This window comes from Stenella coeruleoalba, assembly GCF_951394435.1.
Source record: "Stenella coeruleoalba genome assembly, chromosome: 13".
Classification (NCBI taxonomy): domain Eukaryota; kingdom Metazoa; phylum Chordata; class Mammalia; order Artiodactyla; family Delphinidae; genus Stenella; species Stenella coeruleoalba.
The window spans coordinates 50025491-50041660 of NC_137159.1; the positions used below are offsets into that span (position 1 = coordinate 50025491).

At 38.6% G+C, this 16170-nt stretch overlaps 1 protein-coding gene across 12 annotated transcripts in view; it reads right to left on the reverse strand.

Annotated features, from left to right (window-relative positions):
- GTF2A1L (general transcription factor IIA subunit 1 like) overlaps window positions 1–16170 on the reverse strand; it is a 959941-nt gene that overhangs the window by 430387 nt on the left and 513384 nt on the right. The window contains exon 14 of one of the 12 annotated variants that reach the window (XR_013831094.1): window positions 7693–7750. The exons of the other annotated variants lie outside the window; for them this stretch is intronic. The gene's annotated coding sequence lies outside the window, so the exon portion shown is untranslated. Of the gene's footprint in view, window positions 1–7692; window positions 7751–16170 lie in introns of those variants that run through there. 12 annotated transcript variants of the gene reach the window in all.

Below are 16170 nucleotides of genomic sequence, written 5' to 3' on the forward strand. Positions count from 1 at the left end.
CGACTCCATGTAATATCAGACGGTGAAAACTCTCCCAGAGATCTCTATCTGAACGCAAAGACCCAGCTCCACTCAACGACCAGCAAGCTCCAGTGCTGGACACCCCATGCCAAACAACTAGCAAGACAGGAACACAACCCCATCCATTAGCACAGAGGCTGCCTAAAATCATAACAAGGCCAAAGATACCCCAAAACACACCACCAGATGCAGTCCTGCCAACCAGAAAGAGAAGATCCAGCCTCATCCACCAGAACACAGGCACTAGTCCCCTCCACCAGGAAGCCTACACAACCCACTGAACCAACCTTACCCACTGGGGGCAGACACCAAAAACAACAGGAACTATGAACCTGCAGCCTGTGAAAAGGAGACCCCAAACACAGTAAGTTAAGCAAAATAAGAAGGCAGAGAAACACACAGCAGATGAAGAAGCAAGGTAAAAACCCACCAGACCAAACAAATGAAGAGGAAATAGGCAGTCTACCTGAAAAAGCATTCAGAGTAATGATAGTGAAGATGATACAAAATCTTGGAAATAGAATGGACAAAATACAAGAAATGTTTAACAGAGACCTAGAAGAACTAAAGAGCAAACAAACAGTGATGAACAACACAATAAATGAAATAAAAAACCCTCTAGAAGGAATCAATAGCAGAATAACTGAGGCAGAGGAATGGATAGTGACCTGGAAGATAAAATAGTGGAAATAACTACTGCAGAGCAGAATAAAGAAAAAAGAATGCAAAGAATTGAAGACAGTCTCAGAGACCTCTGGGACAACATTAAACACACCAACATTCGAATTATAGGGGTCCCAGAAGAAAAAGAGAAAAAGAAAGGGACTGAGAAACTATTTGAAGAGTTTATAGTTGAAAACTTCCCTATTATGGGAAAGGAAATAGTCAATCAGGCCCAGGAAGCACAGAGTGTCTCATACAGGATAAATCCAAGGAGAAACACGGGAAGACACATATTAATCAAACTATCAAAAATTACATACAAAGAAAAAATATTAAAAGCAGCAAGGGAAAAACAACAAATAATATACAAAGGAATCCCCATAAGGTAAACAGCTGACCTTTCAGCAGAAACTCTGCAAGGCAGAAGGGAGTGGCAGAACATATTTAAAGTGATAAAAGGGAAAAGCCAACAACCAAGATTACTCTACCGAGCAAGGATCTCATTCAGATTTGACGAAGAAATTAAAATCTTTACAGACAAGCCTAAGTTAGGAGAACTCAGCACCAAAAACCCAGCTTTACAACAAATTCTAAAGGAACTTCTATAGGCAGGAAACACAAGAGAAGGAAAAGACCTAAAATAACAAACCCAAAACAATTAAGAAAAAGGTGACAGGAACATACATAATGCTAACTACCTTAAGTGTAAATGGATTAAATGCTCCAACCAAAAGACATGGACTGGCTGAATGGATACAAAAATAAGACCCGTATATAGGGTGTCTACAAGAGACCCACTTTATACCAAGGGACACATACAGACTGAAAGTGAGGGGATGGAAAAAGACAGTCCATGCAAATGGAAGTCAAAAGAAGGCTGGAGTAGCAATTCTTATATCAGTCAAAATAGGCCTTAAAATAAAGACTATTACAAGAGAAAAAGAAGGACAATACATAATGATCAAGGGATCAAGCCAAGAAGAAGATATAACAATTGTAAATATTTATGCACCAAACATAGGAGCACCTAAATACAATAGGCAAATGCTAACATCCATAAAAGGGGAAATCAACAGTAACAGAATCATAGTAGGGGACTTTAACACCTCACTTTCACCAATGGACAGATCATCCAAGATGAAAATAAATAAGAAAACACAAGCTTTAAATGATACATTAAACAAGATGGACTTAATTGAAATTTATAGGACATTCCATCCACAAACAACAGAATACACTTTCTTCTCAAGTGCTCATGGAACAGTCTCCAGGATAGATCATATTGTGGGTCACAAATCAAGCCTTGGTAAATTTAAGAAAATTGAAATTGTATCAAGTATCTTTCCCGACCACAATGCTATGAGACTAGATATCAATTATAGGAAATAATCTGTAAAAAACACAAACACATGGAGGCTAAACAATACACTACTAAATAACCAAGAGATCACTGAAGAAATCAAACAGGAAATCAAAAAATACCTAGAAACAAATGACAATGAAAACATGACAACCCAAAGCCTATGGGATGCAGCAAAAGCAGTTCTAAGAGGGAAGTTTACAGCAATACAATCCTACCTCAAGAAACAAGAAACATCTCAAATAAACAACCCAACCTTACACCTAAAGCAATTAGAGAAAGAAGAACAAAATAATCCCAAAGTTAGCAGAAGGAAAGAAATCATAAAGATCAGATCAGAAATAAATGAAAAAGAAATGAAGGAAACAATAGCAAAGATCAATAAAACTAAAAGCTGGTTCTTTGAGAATATAAAGAAAATTGATAAACCATTAGCCAGACTCATCAAGAAAAAGAGGGAGAAGACTCAAATCGATAGACTTAGAAATGAGAAAGGAAAATAACAACTGACACTGCAGAAACATAAAGGATCATGAGAGATTACTACAAGCAACTCTATGCCAATAAAATGGACAACCTGGAAGAAATGGACAAATTCTTAGAAAAGCACAACCTTCTGAGACTGAACCAGGAAGAAATAGAAAATATGAACAGACCAATCAAAGGCACTGAAATTGAAACTGTGATTAAAAATCTTCCAACAAACAAAAGCCCAGGACCAGATGGCTTCACAGGCGAATTTTATCAAACATTTAGAGAAGAGCTAACACCTGTCCTTCTCAAACTCTTCGAAAATACAGCAGAGGGAGGAACACTCCCAAACTCATTCTACGAGGCCACTATTACCCTGATACCAAAACCAGACAAAGATGTCACAAAGAAAGAGAATATCACTGATGAACATAGATGCAAAAATCCTCCAGAAAATTCTAGCAAACAGAATCCAACAGCACATTAAAAGGATCATACACCATGATCAAGTGGGGTTTATCCCAGGAATGCAAGGATTCTTCAATATACGCAAATCAATGTGATAAACCATATTAACAAATTGAAGAAGAAAAACCATATGATCATCTCAATAGATGCAGAAAAAGCATTTGACAAAATTCAACACCCATTTATGATAAAAACCATCCAGAAAGTAGGCATAGAGGGAACTTACCGGAACATAATAAAGGCCATATATGACAAAACCACAGCCAACATTGTTCTCAATGGTGAAAAACTGAAACCATTTCCTCTAAGATCAGGAACAAGACAAGATTGTCCACTCTCACCACTATTATTCAACATAGTTTTGGAAGTTTTAGCCACAGCAATCAGGGAAGAAAAAGAAATAAAAGGAATCCTAACCAGAAAAGAAGTAAAGCTGTCACTGTTTGCAGATGACATGATACTATACATAAAGAATCCTAAGGATGCCACCAAAAAACTACTAGATCTAATCAATGAATTTGGTAAAGTAGCAGGATACAAAATTAATGCACCAAAATCTCTTGCATTCCTATACACTAATGATGAAATATCTGAAAGAGAAATTAAGGAAACACTCCCATTTACCATTGCAACAAAAAGAATCAAATACCTAGGAATAAACCTACCTAAGGAGACAGAAGACCTGTATGCAGAATACTATAAGACAGTTATGAAAGAAATTAAAGATGAAACAAGCAGATGGAGAGATATACCATGTTCTTGAATCGGAAGACTCAATATTGTGAAAATGACTATACTACCCAAAGTAACCTATGGATTCAATTCAATTCCTATCAAAATACCAATGGCATTTTTCACAGAACTAGAACAAAAAAGTTCACAATTTGTATGGAAACACAAAAGACCCCGAATAACCAAAGCAATCTTGAGAAAGAAAAACGGAGTTGGAGGAATCGGGCTCCTGGCCTCTAGACTATACTACAAAACTACACTAATCAAGACAGTATGGTACTGGCATAAAAACAGAAATACAGATCAATGGAACAGGATAGAAAGCCCAGAGACAAACCCATGCACATATGGTCACCTTATTTTTGATAAAGGAGGGAAGAATATACAATGGAAAAAAGACAGCCTCTTCAATAAGTGGTGCTGGGAAAACTGGACAGCTACATGTAAAAGAAGGAAATCAGAGCACTCCCTAACACCATACACAAAAATAAACTCAAAATGGATTAAAGACTTAAATGTAAGGCTAAACAGTATACAGCTCTTCGAGGAAAACATAGGCAGAACACTCTGACATAAATCACAGCAAGATCCTTTTTGACCCACCTCCTAGAGAAATGGAAATAAAGACAAAAATAAACAAATGGGACCTAATGAAACTTCAAAGCTTTTGCACAGCAAAGGAAACCATAAACAAGATGAAAAGACAACCATTAGAATGGGAGAAAATATTTGCAAATGAAGCAACTGACAAAGGGCTAATCTCCAAAATTTACAAGCAGCTCATGCAGCTCAATATCAAAAAAACAAGCAATCCAATCCAAAAATGGGCAGAAGACCTAAATAGACATTTTTCCAAAGAAGATATACAGATTGCCAACAAACACATGAAAGGATGCTCAACATCACTAATCATTAGAGAAATGCAAATCAAAACTACAATGAGGTATCACCTCACACCAGTCAGAATGGCCATCATCAAAAAATCTAGAAACAATAAATGCTGGAGAGGGTGTGGAGAAAAGGAAAGCCTCTTGCAGTGTTGGTGGGAATGTAAATTGATACAGCCACTATGGAGAACAGTATGGAGGTTCCTTAAAAAACTACAAATAGAACTACCGTATGACCCAGCAATCCCACTACTGGGCATATACTCTAAGAAAGCCATAAATCAAAAAGAGTCATGTACCAAAATGTTCATTGCAGCTCTGTTTACAATAGCCAGGACATGGAAGCAACCTAAGTGTCCATTGACAGATGAATGGATAAAGAAGATGTGGCACATACATACAGTGGAATATTACTCAGCCATAAGAGGAAACGAAATTGAGTTGTTTGTAGTGAGGTAGATGGACCTATAGTCTGTCATACAGAGTGAAGTAAGTCAGAAAGAGAAAAACAATTACCATGTGCTAACACATATATGTGGAACCAAAAGAAAAAAAAATGGTTCTGAAGAACCTAGGGGCAGGACAGATATAAAGACGCAGACGTAGAGAATGGAGTTGAGGACACAGGGAGTGAGAAGGGTAAGCTGGGATGAAGTGAGAGAGTGGCATGGACATATATACACTACCAAATGTAAAATAGATAGCTAGTGGGAAGGAGCCACATAGCACAGGAAGATCAGCTCGGTGCTTTGTGACCACCTAGAGGTGTGGGATAGGGAGGGTGGGAGGAATAGGCAAGAGGGAGGAGATGTGGGGATATATTTTTATGTATAGCTGATTCACTTTGTTATAAAGCAGAAATTAACACACCATTGTAAAGCAATTATACTCAAAGATGTTAAAAAAAAAGACACCACGTGTCTTAAACACCAGCAAACACGGAGGTTTTCAAAAAAAAATCTCACCACGCGTAAATAATTACTATTAATAATTATAAATACAACTCTGTTTTTATCTATAGCAGAGTGGAATCGGGGTGCTCGCATTTGCCTCTTTTACTAACTGGGTGCTAGACCTCAGCGAAATGACTTCTTTACTCTCTATTTCAATTTCCACATGGGATAAGTGTTGTTTGATAAAAAGCCATATTCTCTGTGAGGTCTTTCCTGGTCACTCCACCTAAATTTCGATTGTCACCCTCCTGCCGACATTGCATATGCTTTATTTTTTTCTCTTTGCCCTCTGATATGCTATTTTCCTGTTTTATTCTTGTTTATAGTCTGTCTCCCCCACTAGAATGTAAGCTCCATGACAACAAAGATATTTGGTCATAAATACTCAGTACATAGAGGGCTCTCTCTAAATGTTTATAATAAAATGTATATTATTACCAGAGAAGAGCTTGTAATTGGACTTGGCAACACATTGAATACAGGAGCTGTTGTACTAGGCTTTTTGAACTCAAATGAAGCATATTTCCCTGACCCTCTTTATATTTTTACATCATCTTTTGTAATATATGCATAACATTCCACTATAGATGTCCCTTGAAGTTGCACTGCCATTTCCTATATCTTTGCTATCTGGATTACCTTCTTATTGTGGACCATACTCTAATAAATATCATTGCACGTATAATTTTGCGTTCTTCTCACTCTTTTTACTGTATTTTTAAAAGAAGAATTCTTGGGTAAAAGGATATGAACAGGGCTTCCGTGGTGGCGCAGTGGTTGAGGGTCCGCCTGCCGATGCAGGGGACACGGGTTCGTGCCCTGGTCTGGGAAGATCCCACATGCCGCAGAGCGGCTGGACCCGTGAGCCATGGTCGCTGAGCCTGCGCGTCCGGGGCCTGCGCTCCGCAACAGGAGAGGCCACAACAGTGAGAGGCCCGTGTACCGCAAACAAAAACAAACAAAAAAAAGGATATGAACAGTTTAACAACTTTTGCAATTGAATTGGTTTTTGCCAAATTGTCTTCCAGAAAGTCATTATCAATTTATATCCCTCTTAAACAGAGATAACCTCACAGTGATGAATAAGACTATGGGCCTCTGAGGTAGACTCCAGGTTCAAATCTTAGCTTAATAACCTCTGGTAATTGGCAACTTACTGAACCCCTCTAGGTCTTAATTTCCACATCTAAAAAATAGGTAAAATAATGCTATCTATTTCATACAGTTGTTCTGAAGATTAAATGTGAAAATTTACATAAAAATATAAAATGGGATCTGATACATATAACATGTATTAAATAAAATTTAACCATTGTTCTTTAAGTGTATGGGATTATCTTTCCCCCAGATCCTTATCAACACTGGGTATTTTTCTTTTACGAGCTCAGTGTTTTTTTTTATTGTTAGTTACATTAGATTCACTTCATCACTAGTGATGACGCACATTCTTATGGTTATTATTTCATTTTTTTCCATTGGGATTGTCTTCTCTTACTGACCTATAAGATTTCCTTAAGGAAATTAATCCTTTACCTGTCAAATGTATTATAAATGCTTTTCCAGACTGTGATTTGCCTTTTAATTTGGGGTTACTGATTTATTCACTTTACCAAATTTAAAAATTTTATGTTATCAAATCTATCAATATTTTCCCTTATGAGCTTTGTTTTGGGGACTATGCCTCGGCAATTCTCCTTTACCAAGTATAATTATTCACTTATGTCTTCCAGTTCTCTCAGGCTTCTGTTATTTATGCTTAAAATTTCAGTCCATCTGGCATTTATTTTGGTTTAAGCTATGCAGTAAGCATCTAGATTTTTTCACATGCTAATTCAATTGATTGTGTCGATGGCTCATAACTTCTATTCTTTGTTTTTTACTGATGAGCTAAAACAGAACCAAAAGTACCAGGAAGCAAAGGTTAACCAGATTAACTAAATCCAGATCATTAAATCAATATTATGCAAGAATCTAATTAATAGACTCTGAGCTGACTTCACTAAACTTATTAATAAAGTTTAATAAAGTGAATGGGCTTTGTAACAACTATTCTGATTGTGTTCCCTTTTTTGCTTCTGCCAAGCCTGCTCTTTGGGCTGAGGTTGCTATAAGAATACCACAGGCACTATAAGCATTACCTCTGCAAAAGTGGGCATTGATACTCCACGTAGGAATCCTGGTCTCTCTGGAGAAAGCTGCAGAGAGAATTAGTAAATCTACATGAGACTACGCTGTACACATATTCAAAGCAGAGTACTTCGAAAATTCCATTTTACCTCCCTAAGTCTCTCTTGTTATCTCAAGTAGTATAGGATGAACGTTGCCCTATAATTATTGGAAATCAAAATTAGATGTTTCAAAATATAATTGATCTTAATTATTTTTTCTTCCAGCCTATAAAGTCAAATCTTCCCAAAGATTCCTCTAAGCTTATTGGTATTCACAATTCAACTAAAATAAATCAAGAAGACCTATTTAAAGCCTCTTTCAGGTTCTGTGGCTTAGTAAGCATCAACTTTTTTCCTATGACTAGGATCTTAAGGGAACAGGACTGCAAAGTAGAATTTGATCATTGAAAGCTGTGATTGCATTGATCTAAATGGCCTCCCGTCCATTCCTCAACCCCCGGGACTCGGAATCAGACTCTTGAATGTCTTCTGTTAGCTCATAAAAGGAAAGCTTGATGACCAGCTGGTCTTGGAGGCAAAGGTTCAGGGCCCTGTTTTCTGAGCCCTCTCTAGAGATTCTGCTCTTGTTTGACCTCATCTCTCTGATTTTGAACTCGATTCTCTAACTCGACTTTGACACCTGATTCTGGCCCTTATTAAATTTGGTCTTTTTATTTTCATCTGTTCTTTTGTACTTGAAGTATTCTCACCTCTTTCAGGGTGAACCTTGTTTGTCTAGGGTCCCTGTCATCTTTCAGAAAGATTCAGACGTTTATAAATTACATGACTTACTGTTTGGTATGGGTATTAAACGTATGATGCCTTTTTGGTGAGAAACTTTGCCATACCTGCTTACGTATGTAGGAGCTATAAACGAGGTTTATAAATCGTACTTTAATTAACAAAGCCACCTCTCTTTTCATCATCTTTATTCCCTCCTCTACACTTTTATTCAGTATGTTCCCCTCTCCTGAAATAGCCAAACTTTTTCCTATTTTCTATTTTCAAATCCTAACAATCTTTCAGTCCCTACTCAAATCCTATCTCCTCCATGAAGCCTCTTTAAACTGTTCTGTTCTTTTATTATTTTTTTTCTTTTCTAGGACCTCAACTTTTACTGACCTTTAAATTTGTACTGAACCATTTATAAGTACATATTTTCTTGTCCAGTGGCATAATATCTGGGTCTCGTTTCTTCAGCTAGATTATGAGCCCCTTAAGAAAAGAGACTGGAGTGTTCTAATTCCCACAATGGCCAGCATAGTGTTAAGTGCCCTGTAAGTGCTCATAGGTGTCAACTGGTGGTCCAGCAGCTCCATTCCCACTGCACTGTAGCCTAATGGGAAGATGGAGTTTGTCTCTTCGCATTAGAATTAGCGCTAGGAGGTAATATTGCCCATGGGCTCATTTTGTGGCTGCTTTCTGTTCATCTTCCTTAAAACTCATACTTCTTAAAAACTTTTCCTCCAGTATGCCTTACAATTTTATAGATGACTGGAGTTGACAGCCATCTATTTATCTTTACTAGAAATATTTACTAGTTAGATTTTAATATAAGACCTTAAACTCATCATTTTGTAAATTGCCAAGTATTTTAACAATCAATCCTGAAAATTAGATAAGGGAAACATATTTTTTATCCTCAATATGTTGAAGAGAAAATGGAGATATTAAATTTCCAAGTGGCTTCTCCAAGTTTATACATTTAGCAAGTAGCCTAGGCGAGACTAAAATGAAGTTCACCTGGCCTAGAGTAAGTGGTCTCCAGAATCAGACCAGTACCGATTCTACTAAGCTCCACTGCCCCTCAATCACCACAAGGCCAAATTCCACTTAAAATCCACTCCACTTGAAAATGTATATAAAATTTAAACAGTAGCAATGTCTCAAATCTTATTAACCATTACTCTATCGTGTTTTACTGAAAGAGAATTCTAGAGTTCAAGGGTATGATTTGTTCATCTATTTTGCCCCCTATTCTTTCTCTCTCAGAACCAACTATTCCCTTAATTGAGTCAGTCTTTAAACTAGAAAATACTTTCATTTTTCTGTCAGAGATATTTCAGTTCCTTTTTAGTGAATTGGCCATGAGGACTGTGTCTGAAATTAGCTAGGGAGATACAGTGGCAACTGTACTATGGCTACTTGCAAAATGCAATTAAGCCCTGGGATGGTGGCCAAGAGCCCTGACAGGCAAAGACCTTAAAAGCAGGGGAGGGAGTATATTGGAACCACATTAGTACCATCTAATTGCTGTTTTAACTTTCTCCTTTCAGCCATACTGGTTGTCCTGGTAGGGACTTGATGCTTCCAACACAAGAGCAAGAGCCAAAGTGAATTTATCATCAGATTGAATTTGATTTGTTTGAATTAGTCTGAGATCTGGCCATGAGAAATCGTTCCCTTTACACCTCTGATGTTGTTCCAGATATTCCAGCTGCGTGTAAGTTGTCATGCTGCTGATTCAGCCCTGGCCCTGGCCCTGGGAAATGATAGCTGATCAACCTTTGGATGTCCATTCCCAAGTCAACCGTTAACAGATTTGCATGCATTCCAGAGATGGAAGCATTAGGGAAAAAAATACTTAGATATCATAGTGAGAGAGAAATGAGCATTTAAATTCCTCTTGGTGGTAAAGGAGATTTAAAATACATATAAACAGTGTATAAAATGCAGTGGTTATTTGTAGGAAGAAAATCCCCTTTTTCCCAAATGTCTTCTCTGCTTTTACCTGCAATTCTGTATTAGTTACAGTAGAATGTATCATTCACTTCAGACTCTTTTAAAAGCAAGTTTCCTTAAAATGGGGAGGATATCTGCTCTAACACGTCCATGTGAATGAGCAGGAGAACCGGTGTCAGCTTGGATGAGGTAAATAGACAAAGAAGAAATTGTACCAGCTGAGGCAAACCTTATGCTGTACCTTCACATTTTTTTCCAGAGTGGAATGCATTAATATGTAGCATCTTGAGACTCCAATACATCTTGTGAAGCCAACATTACTCAAAAAGTGCTGTCTTAACTGAGTTCACCAAATTATGTACACCAAGATCTTAAATGCAATAAACAGATACCCAACTCAAAGAATACATCCTTAGTTGAAATTAACGATGTTAAAATTCTCTCAGTAAAGAGATTTATTTCCTTCAGGTAACTCTGCCAATGCCTGCTATCTATTTCTCTTACTATTTGTATATCTATTAGCAAAAGGCTAGAGTTACATCTATATCTTTGTTCTGAGGGCTTGATCTAATAGCCTCAAAAATTTTAGCATTTAGTTATATAAGATAAATAAGTTCTGGATATCTATTATATAGCATAACACCTATATCTAACAATACTGTACTGTATACATAAAATTTGCTAAGAAGGTAGATCTTATGTTAACTGTTATAATAATAATAACAATAGAGATGGGAGGAAATTTGGGGAGGTGATAAATATGTTCATGGCCTTGATGGTGGTGATGGTGAAGGTTTCATGGGTGTATCTCAGGGGTCCCCAACCCCAGGCCACGAACCGCTACCTGTCTGCAGCCTGTTAGGAGCCAGGCTGCACAGCAGGAGGTGAGCGGCGAGCAATCAAAGCTTCATCTGCTGCTCCCCATTGCTCGCATTACCACCTGAACCGTCCCCAACCGCCCCCCCACCCCGCAGAAAAATTGTCTCCCACGAAACCCGTCCCTGGTGCCAAAAAGGTTGGGGACCACTGGTGTATCTTATTCCAAAATTCATCAAGTTGTATACATTAAATATGTACAGCTTTTTATATCTCAATCATACCTCAATAAAGTGTTTTTGTACAAACTCAGCATTCTGCATTTTGCCCGTGCTAAAGAATTTTGCCTCTGCTGCAGAATCAGGAGGGGAAGAGTAACGTCAAGTTTAGAGTCCAGTTTTCAAAGGTATTATTCACATGGAAATATAGATACCAGGATACATATAGTATAACAACCTGAAACATTTTCTACGACAGCAACAGCTGTTGCCCTCTTTAACCATTTAACTTCTAAGTCACTTGAGCAACGGGAACAGAATTGGAGATGAAAGAAAAAGCACTGCCTATACTCCTCCATCACCTCCAGCCTTTCCTGTATCAAGCACCCACACCATGGGCCACCACCATAGACCCTGATGTTGTCTTAAACAGGGCAAAGGAACCAAGAGGAGAAAAATGGAGAGTAGGGCCCTATTTAGAAGTGAAGCATGGAAGGAGATCCAGTGCTACACTGACACGCCGCTCTCAGCTGCTGGCCTTCAGCAGTCTATTCTGTTCTTTCCCAGCTGACACCCCTTTTCTCTCCACTGCCTTTAAAAACAACCCTCAATTTCAGAATGAAAAGGGGAACCAGACTGAGGTTCAAGCAATCACAGATTTAGTTCCAACCCTTCAACTCATTTGCAATGAAAACTTAGACAAGTAGGTCAGGTACTCAGATGCCATCTCTCCGTCACCTAGAAAACAGGTGTGGTCATCTCCACGGCAGGGCCTCTAGACAGACACTGCCCTGCTATCTGACCATGTCTCCACTCGTAGCACTCCAACAGGATCGAAGAGTTTCACAAAGATGATGTTTGATCATCATATGTTTATCCTCAGTGAGGACTTACTGAGAAGTCTCTGTGGGAATTTTTCCTAGGTTGGTGTTCTATGTTGGTACAATGGGAAACTGTTTACCTTTTGAATTTTGAAAAACGCTGCAGGTAGCAATGCCTGAAATCTCACCATTGGAGCTTTTTTCCTTTGGATTAACCATTTCTCTCTGTTTTTCCTTAAAATAAAAAAACCCGACAATATGGATCAGAACAATCAGTCCTCAACTCTTTCTCCCCAGCCCTTGAGACCTGAATGTCCTGCACATCACCGTCACTGTGGCAGGGTGAATAATGCCCACTCCCCCACACGCCAAAAATGTTCATGCCCTAATCCCAAGAACACAAATATGTTACCTTATCTGTCTAAAGAGGCTTTCCAGATGTGATTAAGTGGAAGATCTTGAAATGGAAAGATTACTTTGGATTACCCAGAGGGACCCAATGTAATCAAATGGGTCCTTTGAAGAGAGAGGTATAAGGGTCGAAGGAAAAAGTTTGAAAAATACAACACTGCTGACTTTGAAGTTGTAGGATAGAATCATAAGCCAAGCAATGCAGGCAGCCTGTAAAAACTAGACAAGGAAACAGATTCTTTGCTAGAGACTCTAGAAAAAAACACAGCCCTGCCGAAACCTTGATTTTAGGACTTGTGATGTCCAGAACCATAAGATTCTAAATTTGTGTTATTTTAAGCCACTAAATTTGTGGTAATTAGTTACAGCAGCAAGAGGAAACTAACATAGCCATTCCATTTATACTCTTTTATATGGATCTGTGTTGTGTTGGTCACTCCGTGCCATTATTTCTAATTAGGATGACTTCATTAATACTATTCACAGTCGCACATTATCCCATAACCAGCCATGCCTGGTCAGGTGGGTGGTACTTCTAACGTGGGAGATTATGACAAGGTAAAAACCCTGGCTCCGGGGCCAGAACAACCTGGGTTTGAATCCCTTCTGTAAAATATTATAGCCCTGTGACCTTGAACAAGTATGGTGTCACTCTGAAGCTAGCTTCTCCTCTGTGATAACGTTATACTAATTTCATAAGGTCAATGAGAGTATTAAATAAGATAATTTACATAAAAGAACTTAACAGAAGTCCTGGTACATGGTAGGCACTCAACAAATGATGACTATGTTTTTTATAAGAAGGGACAATTCACTGAATTTAGAGTGTTTAGCAAAGACTTGATAGAGGAAGTACCACCCAAGTTGGGCTTTGAGGATGTAGGTAGAAATGGACAGATCCTTTCAGAAGTGAAGGTATCACGTTGGGGATTACAAACTTTGGGGTAGAGACTTGGATTTGCCACTTATTAGCCATGTCATTTTAGGCAAGTTACTTCACTTCTCTGACCCCAAATTTCTTTAGCTAAAATTTGAACAACAATACCCACCTCATAGGATCATTGTAAGAATTAAATAGGATTATGTATGTGAAGCCTTAGGAAAAGCTCAGCTAGGAATGCCATCAGTGGGGTTAGGAGGATGACAGGGGCAAATTTGCAGGGCATGTTTTTGAAACAGATAAACTGGTAGAGTTTATCTACCAGCCTCTAGTGGAGACAGTGGACTGAAGGAGAAGAGCTGAGAAACCCAGATGGTAGACTGAAACCAGATTGTAAGGAGTCCTGCATTCCTGACTAAGATTTCCTGGACCAAAGGACCGAGAGTGATTTTTTTATAAGAGAATCTAGCAAACATAAGCCACAGAGGGTACTACGTAACACTATAAATTTCTGTCAGTTTGCCCATAATGCAAATGACAGAGGAGCTTATAGAGAGGCATTTAGTGTTTTCAAAGTTTCTTAGCATGAACGACATGTATTTTCTCAGCATTTATTACAATGTATTCCATCGTAAAAAGTGAGATAATAATGTAGAATCCCAATATGTAAATCACAGAATGGTTTTTAAATATGAATTTATATTATACTTCAAATGTAAACATTCATTAAGCAGATATGTACTAAGCACCTATCATTTAAACAGCTAGAGAAAAAGCAATGAGCAAAGGACTCAATCACTATGTTTAAAAAGTCTAGTCGCATGGAAGAGATAGAGATGAATTAAATAATTATACATGTACATAATATTTCATGATATATAATCCCATAATAAATATGCATATGTATACATGTTACAAAAGAAAGTATAAAAGTCTGAAACATTCTGAAACAGGGCCTGAAACAGTCTGTTATGGACTGAATTGTGTCCCCCAAAATTTCTATGTTGAAAACCTAATCCCTAATGTGATGGTATTTGGAGGTGTGGCCCATGGGAGGTAATTAGATGAGGTCATGAGTGGGAACCCTACTGACGGGATTAGTGTCCTTATAGGAAAAGATACCCGAGAGGTTGCTCTCTTTCTCCACTATGTGCAGCTATCTGCAAGATAGGGAGAGAGGCCTCACCAGAAACCAATCATGCAGGCACCCTGATCTTGGACTTCCAGCATCCAAGACTGTGAAAAAATAAATGTCTGTTGTTTAATCCACCCAGTCTACGGTATTTTGTTATAGCAATCTACGCCAACTAATAACAGTCTAGGGAGTTTGTATCCTTGCCATCCATTCCTCTCTCCCTCCCTGGGTAGATACTTATGAGGTAGGGCAGGATTTGCTCCACTCACAGGCTCTGGAATTGAACCCTGATTATTGTAAGCCAGGTGAAGGTCAACTCTCCTCCAGCCTGTAGCAAATGCCTCCTTCTCTCACTGACTCCACCCTCCCTTGGCAATCATACTTTCCATCACTAAGTTGTTTTCATGTTCATGTTGTTAATAGTGAACATGATACAATCTCCTTAATCACACAAGAACCATTTCTTCTCCTGCTCTGTACAGAGTATGGACTGTGGTCATTATCTATCTTTTGACTTGACTAGGATGACTGAGAATGTGAGAAGCCTCTTATTTGAGCTGAAATGAGGGAGAATAAGTGTGGCATGAGATAACAAATATTGCTTAGAAGAATCAAGGAGGACTAGGAAAATAATAATTATAATAGGAGGAGGAGGAAGAAGGGGAAGAAGAAGGGGAAGAAGAAGGAGAAGGAGAAGAAGAAGGAGAAGGAGAAGGAGGAGGAGGAGGAGGAGGAGGAGAAGAAGATGAAGAAGACGAAGAAGAAGGAGAAGAAGGAGAGGAGGAGGGAGCAAAGTGGAGGAGGGGGAGGAGGAGGGAGGAGGGGGAGAGGGAAGGGGATGGGAAGAGGAGGGGGAGGAGAAGAAGGAGGGAGAGGAGGAAGAGGGAGGAGAATAGGAGAAGAGGCTATTGAACATCTAGGAAAAAAGACCCCACTGTGGGTTAAACTGGACACTGGCTTTGAAAATTTATTGAGTCAGTAATTCCCCAGAGAAAAGCCAATTGTCACTATTGAGTTGATTCAATATCTCAAAGAACAGCAAGTGCTTCAGACAAATGGAAGGCAAAATTACCGACTCTATTTTTATGACCTGCCAGTTTTGCAAAGTGAAAAGCTTGTGATGTCCTCACCTGGCCTGTAACTAAAGCCTCCTAACCGTCTTCCATCAGTCTCTTCCTTCTTCAGTCCATTCTCCACAAAGTAGCCAAAATGATATTTATAAACATAATTTAGACCACCCTCTTCTTAAAACCAATCAGTGACTTCCTTTTCATTTAAAATAAAACCCAAGATCTTTACCATGACTTACAAGGCACTGACAGTCTGATTCTTGCCCACCTCTCCAACCCTATAAACCTGCCACCTTCACTCCCAATGCACCTGCCAAAGTGGCCTTGTTTTCGTTTTTAAACATACTAATCTCACTCTCGCTGTTGGTTCCTGTGAAAGCTGAATGCTGAGCCCGCAATTCTCTTCTTTCACTT